The sequence below is a fragment of the Strigops habroptila genome, chromosome 13, assembly GCF_004027225.2.
Source record: "Strigops habroptila isolate Jane chromosome 13, bStrHab1.2.pri, whole genome shotgun sequence".
Classification (NCBI taxonomy): Eukaryota; Metazoa; Chordata; class Aves; order Psittaciformes; family Psittacidae; genus Strigops; species Strigops habroptila.
In genome coordinates, this window is record NC_044289.2 from 12,001,194 (window position 1) to 12,016,438 (window position 15,245).

The 15,245-nt window shown below is 51.1% G+C and overlaps 1 protein-coding gene across 2 annotated transcripts in view; it reads left to right on the forward strand.

Annotated features, from left to right (window-relative positions):
- Nucleotides 1–15,245, forward strand: part of DLGAP4 (DLG associated protein 4) — a 134,823-nt gene that overhangs the window by 58,691 nt on the left and 60,887 nt on the right. For both annotated transcript variants that reach the window (XM_030502805.1, XM_030502807.1), the window contains exon 3: nucleotides 13,029–13,115. The gene's annotated coding sequence lies outside the window, so the exon portion shown is untranslated. The remainder of the gene's footprint in view (nucleotides 1–13,028; nucleotides 13,116–15,245) is intronic.

Here is a 15,245-nt window from a genome sequence, read left to right on the forward strand (position 1 = left end):
GGGCACACGAGCCCAGCACAGCTGCCCGCCTGTCCTGGCCAGTTTTATGTCTCAGAAACAGGGAAATAAATGACCCAGAATGAGATCTTTAAAGCTGACAGGCAACCACGTCAGATGTGGTCCTTTTTGAGGCACTCATGACATCTGCAGCCTGGAGTGATGCCTTTCCCATGGGAGCTGCTCCAGCTGTATCCGGTGGGTGGCTGCACCCTGATTTCCAAACCAGAGCAGCGTGCCAGGCCCAGTGCCATCAGGCTGGGACCACCAGGGCATCCCACAGCTCGACAGCATGGGGCTGCAGACATGCGCAGTGCTCCAGGACCTGCTGGGAAGCCAACAAGGTGGCTCATAAGCCCAGTGTTGTCCCATCTGGAAGGGGATGCAGGAAAACGAGAGTCTTTCCCAGCATGGCCTGTGGTTCAGAGGTCTCCATCAGGGAGCTCCCATCTGCATCTCAGTGTTGCTGGTGTGTGTTCTGCCTGGGGCAGTGCTGCCGTGCTCCCCTGATGCCTGTGAGCTGGCACCAGCCCTGTCCCCGCTCCCACTGGCTGTCAGGGCTGGGTGTGATGCCCGCCGTTGGGATCCAGCAGATCCAGCGCCTCATCTCCTGGCAACGGTCCTCCCGTAGCAACTGCCGAGCTGCCAAGGGGAGCAGGAGTGGGAGGGCTGCAACCAGGGAGGAGGAAGAGCCTTGGCGGACCCCCCAGGTACGTGTGGCTCTGGCCAGGCTGTGTCTGTTGTCGGACACTGGGCAGGTCCTGCCGGCATCCTGGATCCGGCATCCTGGTCCAGCCTCAGGGGCACCCGGGCAGCCACTGGGCTGGGTGGCAGCTTGTCCCATGGGAGCGAGGAGCAGCATATGTGGTGCTGCTGGCTCCCGGCCATCACTCAGGCAGTGGGGCCAGTGGGGGCTCTGGCTGGTGTCCCCAGGCATGCCCCAGCCTGGACCCTCGTCCTTCCCTAAGCTTTGTCAAGGCCAAACCACCCATTGTGCTGACTGGTGGCATCAGTGCCCAGCTCCAGTGGGGTGTTCTCCAGCTGCCCCTAGGGCAAGGGAAGCCCATGCCCACAGTCCAGCTCTCCCATTGCATGGGTACTCCCCAGTTGCTGCTCCCCAAGGCATCTCCCATCAGGGTTCATCCTCCTCACCCCTTGGCCCGTTTGTGTTTTCGGTTGCATGTGAGTCACAGAGTGAACGTCTCTTGATGTTCATTCTGCCACTGTTACTCCTTTTTTACTGCTGGCCTATTTTAAGTTGCTGTGCTTTGCATTCCTGCCTGCCTCCCCTTTGTCTTAGCAGGGCCTGACCTGTTGAATGTAAACTGGGGCACTCTGCTGCTGTAGTTTAAGCTCAGCCTTTTGGTGTTCCCCCCCTACCTCTCCAAAACCCCCCGCACACATCCCCTCCACACCATGCCCATGGGTGGGTGCATCCCTTGAGCTGAGGCCATTCCTTTCCCCGGGACCAACCAACATCGGACCAAGGATCAGGGCTGGGTTGCAGCATGGTGAGGACATGGCCAGGTAAATCGGGGGGACTTTGTACCCTAAAGGCTGCTCCATCTCACACCGCAGCCAGTATGTACAGAGAACTGGAGGGAGAGCTGCAGCTTGCACTGGCACAGGCTTGCAGCATGCAGTCTACCCCACAAATTCAGCATCCTCTGGCCTCTCTGAACTAGAGACAAGGAACCATCCTTTGTCACCAGCTCAGTAAGATGGGGCATTGATGTCCCATGCCCACAGGTCTTCTCTCCATAGGTGAACGTTTGCACAGCCCCTGATGGGGCAGAGCTCTCAGGCACTCAGCTCCGGGGCTGTTGTAGGAAAGGCAGCAAAAGAAATAGCAAGGTATCCCTGGGATTGTGGCAGCTGACCTGAAACCTTCAATTAGTGCTTGACTGGTGCAGGGCCCCTTGGAGGAACAGGAACTAATTATAGTGGAATCTGTCTCTGTATGCAGAATGACCAGAAAAAAACATATTATTCTACCAAGTGCATCTGTATCTGTATGAGATGGGTGCAGATCTACCCCAAAAGCACAGCCTCTCTGTGGCAGGTTTTCTCCAGCCTTATTGAATTGAGCCTCCCAGAACTCATTGAGCCATCTCCAGAAAAACTCTGCGTAAGATCTTAAGCAGATGGACTGTGTCTTTCCAGACCTGTGGGCAGACGAGTGGGAAGAGCCTGTGATCTCTGTTTTTGGCCTTCGTATGCCACTGTATTTAAGAATTTAGCAGCTCTAATTTCAGGCACAGCAGGCAAAGTCTCTCCATGAAGCGACTGGACTGGTCCAACTGAACTCAACTCCCAAGAAAACAGCAGGACCTTGGCTTGACGTTGGAGAACCCAGGCCCCTGGGGATCCCCTGGAATAGTTGGCTGGAAGAGACCAGGAGGCAGGACACAGAGAACAGGCATCAATCCCTACCCATGGCCCGGTCCCCCACCAGCCCCAGTGGCACCGTTCTGCAGATGGATCTGCAGATGGATCTGCAGATGGATCTGCACCTCTTGGAATGGAGGTGTCATTGCAGCCAACGTCCCCTCTAACAGCCGGCTGCAAGGAGTGCTGAATGCAGGACCAGGGAGCGGGATGCTGGCATGCAGTGATCTCACAAAGGATTTAGGGATGAAGGTAGAGGAAGCATGTAATGCAAGATCCCAGCTAGGCCAGTCCTAAGGGAGTAGAATCAACCTGCAAAACCCAAGGATGCTGGGCTTGTTTGGACTGTTGAAAGAACGGGATGCAACAGCTCTCTATTGATGCGTTACTGGGTAAACATTAGAGAAGAAAGACGGAGTTCAGCTAAAGGACACAAGGAATGGTGCAGTGTTTGGAGATGCTCAAGCTGGAAATTCAGACAAAAGCACAAATCAACACAAGTGGGGAGGTGCTGCAGTGAGAGCAGCACCTCAGGGGCTCCTTGCATCTCTCCCCTGCAATGTGTAACAGAAATGGAGAGATGGCTCCCTGCACATACCAGACCTCTCAAATTCACTGCTAAAGCAGCTGCATTTGTTTCTGGGCTCCACATTTCAGACAGTATACTAAAAACCTGCAGAGAGAAGTTGCCTTCCAGAGCAAGAATTTAGATCTATTTATCAGTAGATAAATAGATAGACATCCCCGGGTGAGGGGTTCTTCCCAGAGAACAGCCTAAAGAGACTCTGTGCTCACTGCTGTATAGTGCAGATGTGCTACAGCAAACACCAGCATCTATCTGCTTTGGTAGTGCATTTGTCCAGGGAAGCCACTGGAGACAGATAACTGAAGGTCAGGCAGTGCAGACTGAGGAGGGAAGGTCTTTTGGTGACAAAGCATCAACCACCATGTCCCTCAGCTCTAGAGGTTGTCCCTTGTGCTTCCACAGTTCCCCTTCTTGCCCGTCTCTTCTTCTAATGGAGCTGATGAGCTCCCCACCCTGCAGCATTTGCCTTTATGGCAGTCTGTCTGTCTGTCTGTGCAGACAACAGGGCTCATCTTCCTCCCATTCTAGTTTTACATCTAGAGATCTAGTTTTACTCTCTCTTGTGTACTTCTGCAACACCCCCTGTTCTCCCCTCCACTCCACCTCCTCCTCTTCTGTCCACTCTCCAGCACATGAGTACACCACCGGCTGGGACACATCCACTGACTCACAAACTCTGCAGCATTCAACAGGAAGAACGGAGTAACTGGCATGACCTGCCCATTTTGCCTGTCTGGTATCTCCCAGCCCATCTTCCCTTTGTGTTTATCAGGCGTCTAAAATAAGTCATGTTAATATGTCTCTTCCTCCCAGGAGTGTTGGGAGGATTAATTAGCTAATGTTTCTACAGTGCTTTGAAGATAAGTGCCAAGTGGGATGATGATAGGAGTAGAAATGGATTCTCTCATCTCGCCTCCTTCCTTTTTTCACGTGGGCTAATGCAAAGAGCCGATGTGTTCTTCCTTCACTAGGTCACCTGGTGGGGATAGTGTTACCTCTCATTGCAAGGCAGGGTGAGGAGATAGTCCATGAGCAGAAATCACTAACAGGGAGTAAATGAAACAGCAGAGAGAAGGTGACCAGCAGAAGAAAGCAGCAGGGTTCAGCCTCAGTGGGGTCTGGGCACGCAGCTGCATGCCATAGCCTGGAGGTTGCCATAGCTCACTGGGTCTGAACTGTGCCTGGCATCTCTCTGGCTTGGGTGGGAATGGGGATTGCAGCACTGACCCCTGATACAGAGCCCTGACACAGCAAATCTGCTACCAGCCAGCTCTGTGGAGACATCCACCCTTAGGACACAGGTGAACCCTCCACACATGGCTCAGGCCAGAAGAGCAGTTGATATTTCTCAGGCAAAACCACACCTTCTTATGGAAAACTGGGCATGATTTTCTCAGGGAAAGAAGGAGATTTTCTTGTGTGGAGCAGTAGCGCAGGAAAGTGGTTCACCCACAGGGCATCTTCTTTATTCCAAACTATGCAAAAGGGAAACAAACTCCATTTGTTTCACCCAATTTCTTTCAGTTATCCGTGCCAACTGCCCCAAAAGCAGCCAGCTCCCTGGAATATCACAGCAGCTATCCCCGTTCTGGAGCAACACAAGGGAAACTGAGGCAAAGCTTCCCTGCTTGAGCAGGGAATGATATTTCAGGCTATGGAATTCCCACCAGCTGTGCCCTGGCCCCAGCTCTGTCTTGTTATACATCAATAGCGGATGAGCTCTGCCTTTGTCTGGGCTGGGGAATACATGTTGTAACTAGAGATGTTAATTAAGCGGTAACTAGACTGTGGAGATTTATTTCCAGGCTGGCTGCTAGAAACGGGTAATACACATTTGGGAAATGAGAAATTGACCTTCTGTTCATTTCCTGTCTTCTCCAAACAACCGTTCATTACTGTGGGGTGGGCTCTTCCACACAGCACTCCCTTGGGGCTGCCCAGACAGGCAGGAAGCATCTCTTCAGCCTGGCTCTGGAGCCTGGTTGTCATCTCCCTCCATCCCACATCCTGATCCAGGAGCTGGCACTGGGCAGAGTTCAAAAGACTGGAGGTCCCTCCCGGTCTCCATGACTGACCTTCCCTATCGTATGCCTCAGTTTCTCTGGAGTGATGGTGATGGTTTGATTGAGGGTGATGGTTTTTGCACTTCACAGGGCTCATCCTTTTGCTGCAGAAAAGGCCAGCAGCCCTCGCTCCAGACCCAGTGGCTCCAGTTAGTACAGGATGCTCTGTTTTTCCACACCTGAGCTATACGAACTACTCCTTGACATATTTTCCTCCACCTGGCTTTGCACACAGTCTTACTTTCTATCCCTGCATTACACAGCAGGCTGGAGCATGGAGACACGGCACTCATGAGACCTGCTTGCCTGCATGGAGCTACCTGGGCTCCGCTGGGCTGTGAGTCCCTGCACCCCAAACCGCTCCCTGGTTCCAAGAAGACAGATGATGCCAAAGGGGTCCAGGCTTGGGGAGAAGCAGCAGCTGCCTGGAAAAGCTCCGAAGGGCTTTACAGCCTGCCTGGATTAAGCACTGGGGCTACGGGCTCCATCTGCTCCCTGTCTCAGCCAGCAGCTTTGGCCAGCAGCAGAGGGGAGCCCTGCATGGGGAGGGGGAAGAACAAGCAGCACTTCCCTTTTAGGTGCTTTTAACCCTTGAGTTTCAGTTGCCCTGCAAACAAAGCCCACAGCCCACACACGATCCCCTGCTTAGTGCCCAAAACCAGCACAGCAGTCGCCCATTATGCCCTTATAAGCTGCTTTCTTTAAGATGACTGTTCCTGCAAGAAAGGGAGGGGGAGGCATGATTAATTTTCATTAGCCTTGTAAATAATAAGCTTGTTTCCGCTAGTCTTGCCCTGTAATTAGGGCTCTGGTTCCAGGGCCCTGCAGAAGGAAGCTGAGATTTGCTGGTGACTCACGGGAAGCTGGGCCAGCCTGGACATCCCACCCTGGGCCAGGAAAAGGAAAGCAACTGGGGCCCCTTGGGAGAGATGGAGCTTCCCCTCACTCCATAGGGGAAGAGAGCAAGGGCAGTGGTCCTGCAAGGGGAGAGGGAAAAGCCCACCTGAAGGAAGTGTAGGCTGAGGTTTGCACATCTTCGTTATTCAAATGAAAACAAAAGCAAAACTTCTGGTTCGGGGCTGGCAGCAGCTGCCCCAATAGCTGGATGTTGAATATGGATGTAGGATGATCTCAGGATTTCAATGACATGGAGATGAGGTAGGGAAGGAGCACCTGGATATTTGCATTGAATCTGGGGCTGAATGACCTGCAGCCACCAATGCCACAGCCCAAAGCACTGTGGAAGTACCTGCTCTTGAAGCATGGAGTGAACAAGGCTCTGCAGCTGAGGACACCACACAATGGTGACATGTGATCTTTTGGGCAGTTTTGTGGTTGGGGATCTCAAAACCTCAGGAGAACAAGAGGGGAATTTCTGAAGCCTCCATTTCTATTTTGGTGCTTGCTAAGCAGAAACATTTCTGCTTTTAATCTGAAAATGCTGCTTTGATATCTTTTAAAGAAAGAACAGTATCTTACAAGAGAAAGATTAACAGTTGAAAAAAACCCAAACCAACCCAAAAAGGTATTTTATTATACACCCCCCAATGATCATGCTGATCCCAAAGCACTTATTCCAATTCCTTGGGAAAACCAAACAAAAGCTTAGTTGCAGGGAAGCCTGAAAGAAGCAATCCTTCCCTAAGTTTAGCCAGAAAGTGAAGAATTCCTGGGTATGCAGCTCCCTGGGCTGGTCTCTGGGAGCTGTGACCTTCCCTTCCCAAAGGTCCTGTGGACCAGGAGGCAGTCAGCAGAGGAAGGACCTGTCCCTCATGCTCCTCCAAAGAGGCTGTGTGTAAGGTAGACCTTGAACCCAGCTCAGCTCTGCTCAGCCTTTGAAGAAAGACCAGGGCTGGAGCCTCAGTCATGGCACAGGCGTGTAGAGCCCATGGCATGGAGGTTTGCATGGAGAAGTGCCTGGTTGTGCCATGTTACACCCCCTGTGCAGGATCATGGAGGAGGTGGGGGAAGCAGTCTCTGATAGAGCAGTTTTCTCTCCCTCTGGCTGCTGCCCTGTGCCTGGAATAAAGAGGGACTCATGGGGATGAGATCTGGGAAACAGAGAACAGGGAATGGCTGCTTTGGTTACTCTTCTCCCTAACACGAGGGCAAAGAATCACATAAAGTGATCCAGGTGGAATCCTTCATGCACAAAAATTCACCTGTGGAACTCAGTGGTAAGAGATACCAGAAGCACGAAGCTAAGGAAGTTTCAAAAGAGGAAAAAAAAAGGCTGAAAGGGATGTGGATGAGAACATCTCTGCCTACAAGAGGGGAAAACCAGTCTTTAGGACCTTTGGGAAACACAAGTTCCAGAATACCACCAGCATGGGGCACCTCCGTCCTGGCAGCATGCATATAATCCCTCCTTGGGCTTGTGAGGATCTCCATTCCCTCTGCATGCTGCTCAGAGCAGTGTGAAAGTCATCCTATCCAGTTCAGGCAGCCTGGGAGGTGAAATGCAAAGCCAGGCAGGAGCCATTGGTGAAGGGCACACCTTCTCCAATTCCAATGTGCAAGAAGATGCACAGGTTCAGCAAGGCAACAGCCAGTTGTGGCTAAACACTACTAGAGCCTGGAAAATAGTCCTCCTGGATTGGGGTGACCACCTATTTTACAGCCACCCAAAAGCCTGAGAGCAGCAAGTAGCTTCTCTGCTGGGTGTGGGCCAGGGACAAGCAGGACCTATGCCATGCTCTGCACAGGAGTCCAGTCCTACAGCATCCATAGGAGAAGCCTCCTGCTGAAGATCTAAGACACGGCCCCTTCTGGGAACACTGTTTTCCCAGCCGAGCAGATGCAACAAACACCCTTCTTGAAAGAGCTGTTTGCTAAGGAAAAACCAATTGGCACACTAATTAGAAGTGACTGATTAAAGGACTAAAAGGGAATTACTCATCTTGTTAAAGGCAGGCACCTGCAGAGCTCTTCTTGCCATCAGAGCAACAGCATCCTCCATACCACAGAGAGGACACCACTGCAGGCGCGCAAAGCAGCCCTGATCAGTGTAGCACAACCTCTCATCCAGCATTAACCCACAGGCACCAGCCCGGCACATCCCAAGGAGCTGCAGCAGATTGATCCACCACAGGCAGTAAGGTCAGTTCTCTTTTAGCACCAGCGTGGTCTGCTCTTACTTGGGTTTGCCACAGATGGCTTCTCCATGTGCTTCATCTTTCCCATCCCTTGCAAAGACACGGCCAGTGGCCACGTCAGGCAAGAAGCACAGAGTGGGGACCTGCCCTAGGAAGGTCCAAGTGTTTCTGCCTCAGTGGCACGCAGTTAGGCAATGCAGGTTATCCCAGATGTCATGCCAGAAGCTTTGCCAGAGCACTCAACAGCACAATGGGTCACCAGAGCTGGTGAAGGGACAAGGCTAAGGGCTTCTCAGTGGGAACCACACAAGCACGAGGCTTCCTGGCAGGAGTGGTTGTGTGGCAGACCTGCTTTAGGGACTTTTTGCTGAGATTTTGAGTGGATCAGGTCGTCCAGCCCCAGAGAGATGCTGCTCTTCATCTCTTGCTAGACTGAGCAGACAAGCAGTGTCAAGGAGGGAGAACAAGGAGCAGTCGCACGGACAGATTGTTCAGGTATTCTATGCCACATGAGAGCAGACCTTCCTCCCATGGGGCTCCATGGTCAGGACACAAGCACTTTGCAGCAGGAAACCCCTGCAAACCCCAACCAAGAACAGGCTCCTTGGTATTCCCTAGGTGAAGAAAGCAGCGAGAACAGACATTGCAGAGCTGCAGGCTGGGAACAGGCTGGGCAGTAGAGGAGGTGGCTCCAAGCAGCTCCTCTGGCCTTCTCTTTCTCTGCAGTCACATTTCAGCACACAGCTCTCAGCACAAGTCTCTCCAGTTAAGTTCCTCATAACAAGGCAATCTCTTTTCCATGCATGTCACAAAGACGCTTTGTCGGGCTCACCAAGATCAGCTGGTGGGTTGTAGAAGACCCCATACATTCTCCTCTTCTATTTTCTCTGCCAGAACACAGATTTGTAAGCTTTACAGGTAGATATGACTCAAAAGCTGACCTTGTGGGTCATGACATTCAATGTCCCTCTTTGCGTCCTCGTTCCTCCCTCAAGGTGTTGATTTTAACATTTGCTGATTTTAACACTCCAATTATGCAACATTCCTCGCCAGATTTTGGGAGCACAACTAGGTCGAATTCATGTCCATATGTGAGCAGAGTGCATTATCCAGGCTCCCTGGCATCAGCATGAAGGCAATTAAAGCATTTCTTCTCTTCAAGTCCCTTGCTGTCTGGACCAATTTTATTCTCAACATTGTGATGTCATGCTAATGAAGGCTCCTCAGTCCCTTCTACTTGCCCTTCTCCTTTGTTTCATATCCTACTGGGTCTGTCCCATACCCTCCTTGCTCCCCATGCCCTCAGTGGAAGGTGTCCCATCATGAACAGCATCTCATGGGCCACTGCACCCCATGCTGCCTGCCAGGCACTACCACAAGAGCCACCTTCTCCCCATCAGAGCCTCACCACCACCTTCTGCATGCCCAGGAGCCTCTGAGTTCATCATTAGTGTGGATTAGTGAATCCCTCCTCAGCAATCACAGGCCTGTGCACACTGAGTGTATTTGAGTCCTGGAGAGGGAACGTGCCACCCAACTGGTCAGTGGGATCCCTCAGTAAGAGCATCTCTCTTCTCTGATGGGTGTCACTGTGGGCATGGTTATCTGACTGCATGGACCAGGGCAGCTCAGTTCTGCTCCATCCAGCTCCGTGCCCCATTCCACCACTGGGAACCTCAGAGCTGCTGTCAGGTCCTTACTATGTCTCTGAGGTTCCTCTTGATTGACAGTGATGTGGGGTTGGGATCAGTCTTTTATAGCCTCCAGGAGTCAGCGGTCACCGTGGGTGGCTCTTTTGCCTCACCCTCTTGCTTAAATCATAAATCATAGGCAAGATTAATGAGCGTTGTCTTTGTGTCCAGGGTACCTTCCTGTTGGGAGAGCAGGAAGGGGAACTGCACACGCAATGTGCTGTAACCTTGTTTCCCTCCTCCCATGACCCAAATAGAACTCTTCTGCTGACAAGTCATCTGCGTGGGGACCTTTGCAGCGTACCAGTGTTCCTCTGCCAGTTCCTCTCTCAGAGAGAGGAACAAGTTCCTCACAGTTCAGCAGGACTTTGCCACTCTTCCCACCTTTGCTTGATTGCTTCCTCTGGTGCTTTCACACACATTTTTCCATTCATGCCTCCTTCAGAAGAATCATGATACTAGCTACAGATCACTTAGTAACAGCCACATCTCATCTGTGCTCTCCACAGCACCTCTTTTGTCTGTCTTGAATGTGAGGCAGTGATAACTCTCGAATCAGACCCCAAGCACCCTTCATGCAAAATCTCATTCTTTCTGGGAGACCCACATGACCTAAATGTATTTGTTTTATCCAGAGAAATGGGCATGAGATTAGAGGTACAAGAACACACATATATTTATTTTCTTCACTTCTGTTGCAGGATTTGCACAGAAGGATGCTATGGCCTATTTCATAAAGGAAAGCAGGTCAGAAGTTTGTAATGACTATACCTGAACTTAGAGTCTGTAAATCCAAGTATTAGAAGGAACTCGAGTTGGGGATGATAGCAGGAGGAGGGGAACATTGCATTCAACAGTGCTTGCCAACACTGGCAGCCTGCATGCCTGTCTATGCTCTTCGCAGCATCCTGTGCCTTCATTGCCTCAGGGACCCCAACTTGGCCGCTGCTCCCCACCACTCCCCTGGGTCTGCAATCCACTTGCCTGAGGTTACACCACCTCTCTTAGTGATATGTGTCCTTTGAAGCATGTAGATGGGGCCCTCAGTGACATGGTGTAATGGTGGTCTTGGCAGTGCTGGGGAATGGTTGGACTTGATGATCTTAAAGGTCTTTTCCAACCTGGTTGATTCCATGATTCTCTGTTGTCTTCGATCCCACCCGCTCCACGCAGCAGCCGTGACGTAAGCAAGCTGCTCCTGAGAGCAGGAGAAAGAGGGGGATGATGGAGGTGGATCGCTGGGAGTTAGCTTAATGTCATTGTGCTGGTGGCACAATCGTTCATTTGCATTTCCTTGGGGCATTGATGCTGATATTAATTAAAGGTAATTATAGCACAGCTTTCTCGGTGCAACAGTAGCATGCAAAGACGAGAGCAGTATTACAGGCAAAAACATTCCTTCCTCTCGAGCCTCAGTGGCATCTTCTGTTTAGAGAAACCTGCTGGGTGAGTAGAGGCCTGGAGCCCAGGCACTGCTCCTCCCATCCACCAGAGTGCCAAGGGGTACCAGGATCAGCACCATTCCTAGAGGATCTCAGGAATAAACTGAGAGGGGTGGTGACAGACACAGACATGATGGGTGATGGTAGCACTGAACAGGTACTTCCAGCACAAGCAGCTGCTGGAAGTGATAAAGGATGCTGGGCACTAGTGGTGGATACTTGGGCACCCAGGAGGGATGCTGACAGCACTGATAACAGATGCTCATGACTTTCATGGTGGACATTAGTGGCTCTAATACATAGTGTTACCCTTCACAGCAATGCCAGTGGCATTAGAGCAGAAGAGCAATGGCTTTGCTGCTGGCAGATGGATGCTGATGCTATAGATGGCTGTAGGTACCACTAGCCATGGATACTGGCCATGATAATGGGTATTGCAGGCTCTACAATGTCTGGATTACTGGTTTAAACATAACTCAAGTAACTAGTAGCTGGAGTTCACTTTTCATGTGGAGAGAGCTGTGAAAAGGTTGGGTGGTATCAATGCAATTACCACTGCGTGGCCCTCTGCAGCGCACAGACTCATCACACCTTGTCTTACCACATTTCTGAGCAAGGGATGTGTCATTCCCATCCCTTGCTTCTCAGCAGCGAAAAGCTGAGCTCCCCAGATTGTCCCAGCATCGTGCCTGCCTCTTCTCAATGCAGAATAGCAAACACGCCTACCACGGGAATTAATTGATGTAAACCTCAAATAATATTTAATCTCACTGATTGTAATAATAATATAAATAAATAATAATAGAATAGATAAATAAGTAATGATGTAATAAATAATTCAGGCTGTGATCTCTGTTGTGATGCCTAGATTTCTGAGGACATCAAGAAACACTCGGGGTTGTTTTCCCCCCGTATTTATTTACTTTGCTTTTCATAAGGGAGCATTTTTGTCAGTTGTTTGCAGTGCAGCTGATGGTGAATGACAATTAAGAACGAAGCACAGCGCTTTAGCTGCGATACAGTAGCACCTAGTGACCAGATGGAAGAGATGTACAGTGTGAGCTGCTCAAGTTTAATGAGCAGCATTGGTAGGTGAGAACAAGAGGCAGATTTTGGCAGGTGAATAGCTAGGACACACCAAAGGTACCTGGCTGCCATCTGCCACCCCAGTCAGGGGGTTTAGCCCCAGGATTGTCCCTCCTGCCTTACCAGACTGTTCTGCCATGGCTCAGAGCAAGGTGAACAGCCCAGAAGATGAGGCACAGAGGGTTACACAATCAGCCCTGCTCAGGACAGTAAGTTCTTGGCATGGCCAAGAAATGAAGGGACAAGCATGGGCATCAAGGAGGATCCTTGAGGGATTATTTCATGACAAAGAAACAAGGGAAGGAAAGTCAAAGAGCACTTTCCCACAAAGGGGCTCGCCCCAGCCCTGTGCCCCCAAGTGAGGAGCCTGGGTGTTTTGCATGTTCTGCTCTTCACCCAGCTGATTTCTAGTCTGTCCTTTCAGTCCATGTGCAACACGGAGGTGCCTGGGGCCCATTTATGCATCTCCCCCCTTTCCCATGGGTATTGCCTCTGTACATAGGATGCTTTCTCACATTTGCCCTGTGCCTTTGCTAGGACTTAATGAAGACAACCTGGGTGTCAGTCAGAGCTGTCATGTCTTTGCAGCATCAGAGTTATGGCCTGGGACATTTGGCAGGAAGACACCACTCTGCTCTTTGTGACCTGAGGACATTTTCCTCTTTCTCTCTGCCTGGCAGGTCTTCATGAGGGACAGCTCTGGAGGGACACAAGGTGCACAGGATGCTGAACCTGGCCTAGACCCCAAGCCCAGCAAGCTGTGAGAGGTACAGTATGACTCGGGGATGACTTTGGGAGCCAAGGGGGGTATGGGGTAGACAGACAGAGCTGTGTGCTTGTGGTACAAGGGGCAGCAGTGCAGGAGGGAGCAAGGGGAGCTGGAGAGGGTGTTTCAATGACAACCCTCCCTCCATCCTGTAGTGAATCCTGCAAGGCGCCCATCACTAAAATAAAGTTATGAAATCTAATTCCGATTGCTATAGTAACGTCACGCCTCCGCGCTGACCTACTTCGAGACAAAGGAAGTGCTCCCGCAGCTTGGAGCACACAGGAGGCTGCAGACGAGCCTCAGTCTGTTCTCTGGGAAGAGAATGGCAGAGGGAGCTGCTGGTTATTCCCCACCTGCTTCCCCTTGCCCCAGGACCCTCAGGCAAAGGGCAACCCCTTTGTCTCAGGCGCTGAGCAAATCCACTGCGGGAGAGCCTCTCCATCCTGCATCCCAATCACAGGCTCCACCTAGCTTCCTCTGGCTGTTTAGGCAATGGGAACATCTGCCCTGGAGCAAAGCAACGTCCTTGCAAAGCTGCAGAGACCTGGTGGTGCTGCAGAGACCATCTCCGTTTGGAGCACCCCGCTGCTACTGTGCCACAAACACCATGGGCCTGTCCCTGCCTTCCCAGCTATCCTCACCTCATGGTACCCCCAGTCCTGAGGCTGCTGCTCCCTTTGGTACACAGCGAGAAGGGAGGATCCTGTCTTTTTACGAGGACTGTTTACAAGGGCATGTAGTGACAGGACAAGGGGGAATGGCTTTAACCTGACAGAGGGGAGATTGAGATTAAAAATTAGGAGGAAATAACTCCACTGTGAGGGTTATGATGTTGCCCAGAGAAGCTATGGCTGCCCCATCCCTGGCAGTGTTCAAGGCCAGGTTGGATGGGGCTTGGAGTAGCCTGCTCTAGTGGAAGATGTCCCTACCCGTGGCAGGGGATTGGAACTGGATGAGATTTAAGGCCCCTTCCAACCCAAAGCAGTCTGGGATTCTATGACGATTCTATGATCTGGCTGGAGGTGTGGGGCAGGGTGGCAGCACAGAAGGCCAAGCAGAGTGGCCTGCCGCCTTCTGAGCCAAAAGTTGCCAGTGCTAGTGTGGACAGCCTCCACCTCTAGGAGCCACAGCATAAGCAAGGTCAAGGGCAGTCATGTTACATGCTTTTCATCATCTATTTGCTCCATGGAGGTCCTTGCAGACACACACACACCCCTCCACGCCTCTTGAATAGCACAGACCAGAACAAATCAGTTTGGGTCCCAAATGGCCTCATTAGCTGCTCTTCCAGACAAGCTGGAACATGCACCATGTTGTCACCAGCATGTGCCCCAAGTGCTCTGTAAGAGAGCAGAGACTGCAGGTAAGTATCAAAACAGTGACCTTTGCTCACTGGTCCTTCCACTCCATCTCATCAGCTCTCCTGTTTTCTTCCTGGAAACTCTCTCTTATTTGTCTTGCCTTCATTTGTCTCATTTGACCTACTTAATGCTTTGCATTTCCTTGTTCAGAGCAGATCCCATCTTCTGGAGAACTTTGAGAAACTTCTATTTAGGGACAAATAGGTTGTAAAGTTTCTGGGGTTTTGTTCCCCTGAGAGATGATTATATTACTAGTGACATTTGCATGAAAATAAGGCCTCTGCCTCTCTGCAGAGTTCATCTGCTCCTCCAGCTTAGTCAACCTGCAGCCAAAAATCGTTGTCATATTGCAGCCATTTTTTCTCAGCATTTGGTTGTGCTGCTACCAAAGAAAGAAAGAAAGAAGGAAAGAAAGAAAGGGTAGTATCTAGAGCATATAAGGAAGAAAAATTATTATCCTTTGTTTTGGGATGGCCCCAGTCAGATCCCATCCTTCCCTGTCTTTGCTGGCAGTCCTAGCAAAGATATCCCTTTGCATGAAGAGCAAGCAGGAGGCTACTGAGGGTCCCAGGGCTGCAGGGCGCTATTCAGCTACCACGAGGCCTCGGGAGCCGTTCACGGATTCCACATTAAAAAGGCACAAACCACTTATTCACACATGAAGTGAGATGTGAGGAGATCCTTCCACCAGTGAGATGGGACTTGGTAGCATTGAGAAATCAGTGCTGCACACTTTCTTGAGCTCCTATGCTAATGTAGCCCATGCT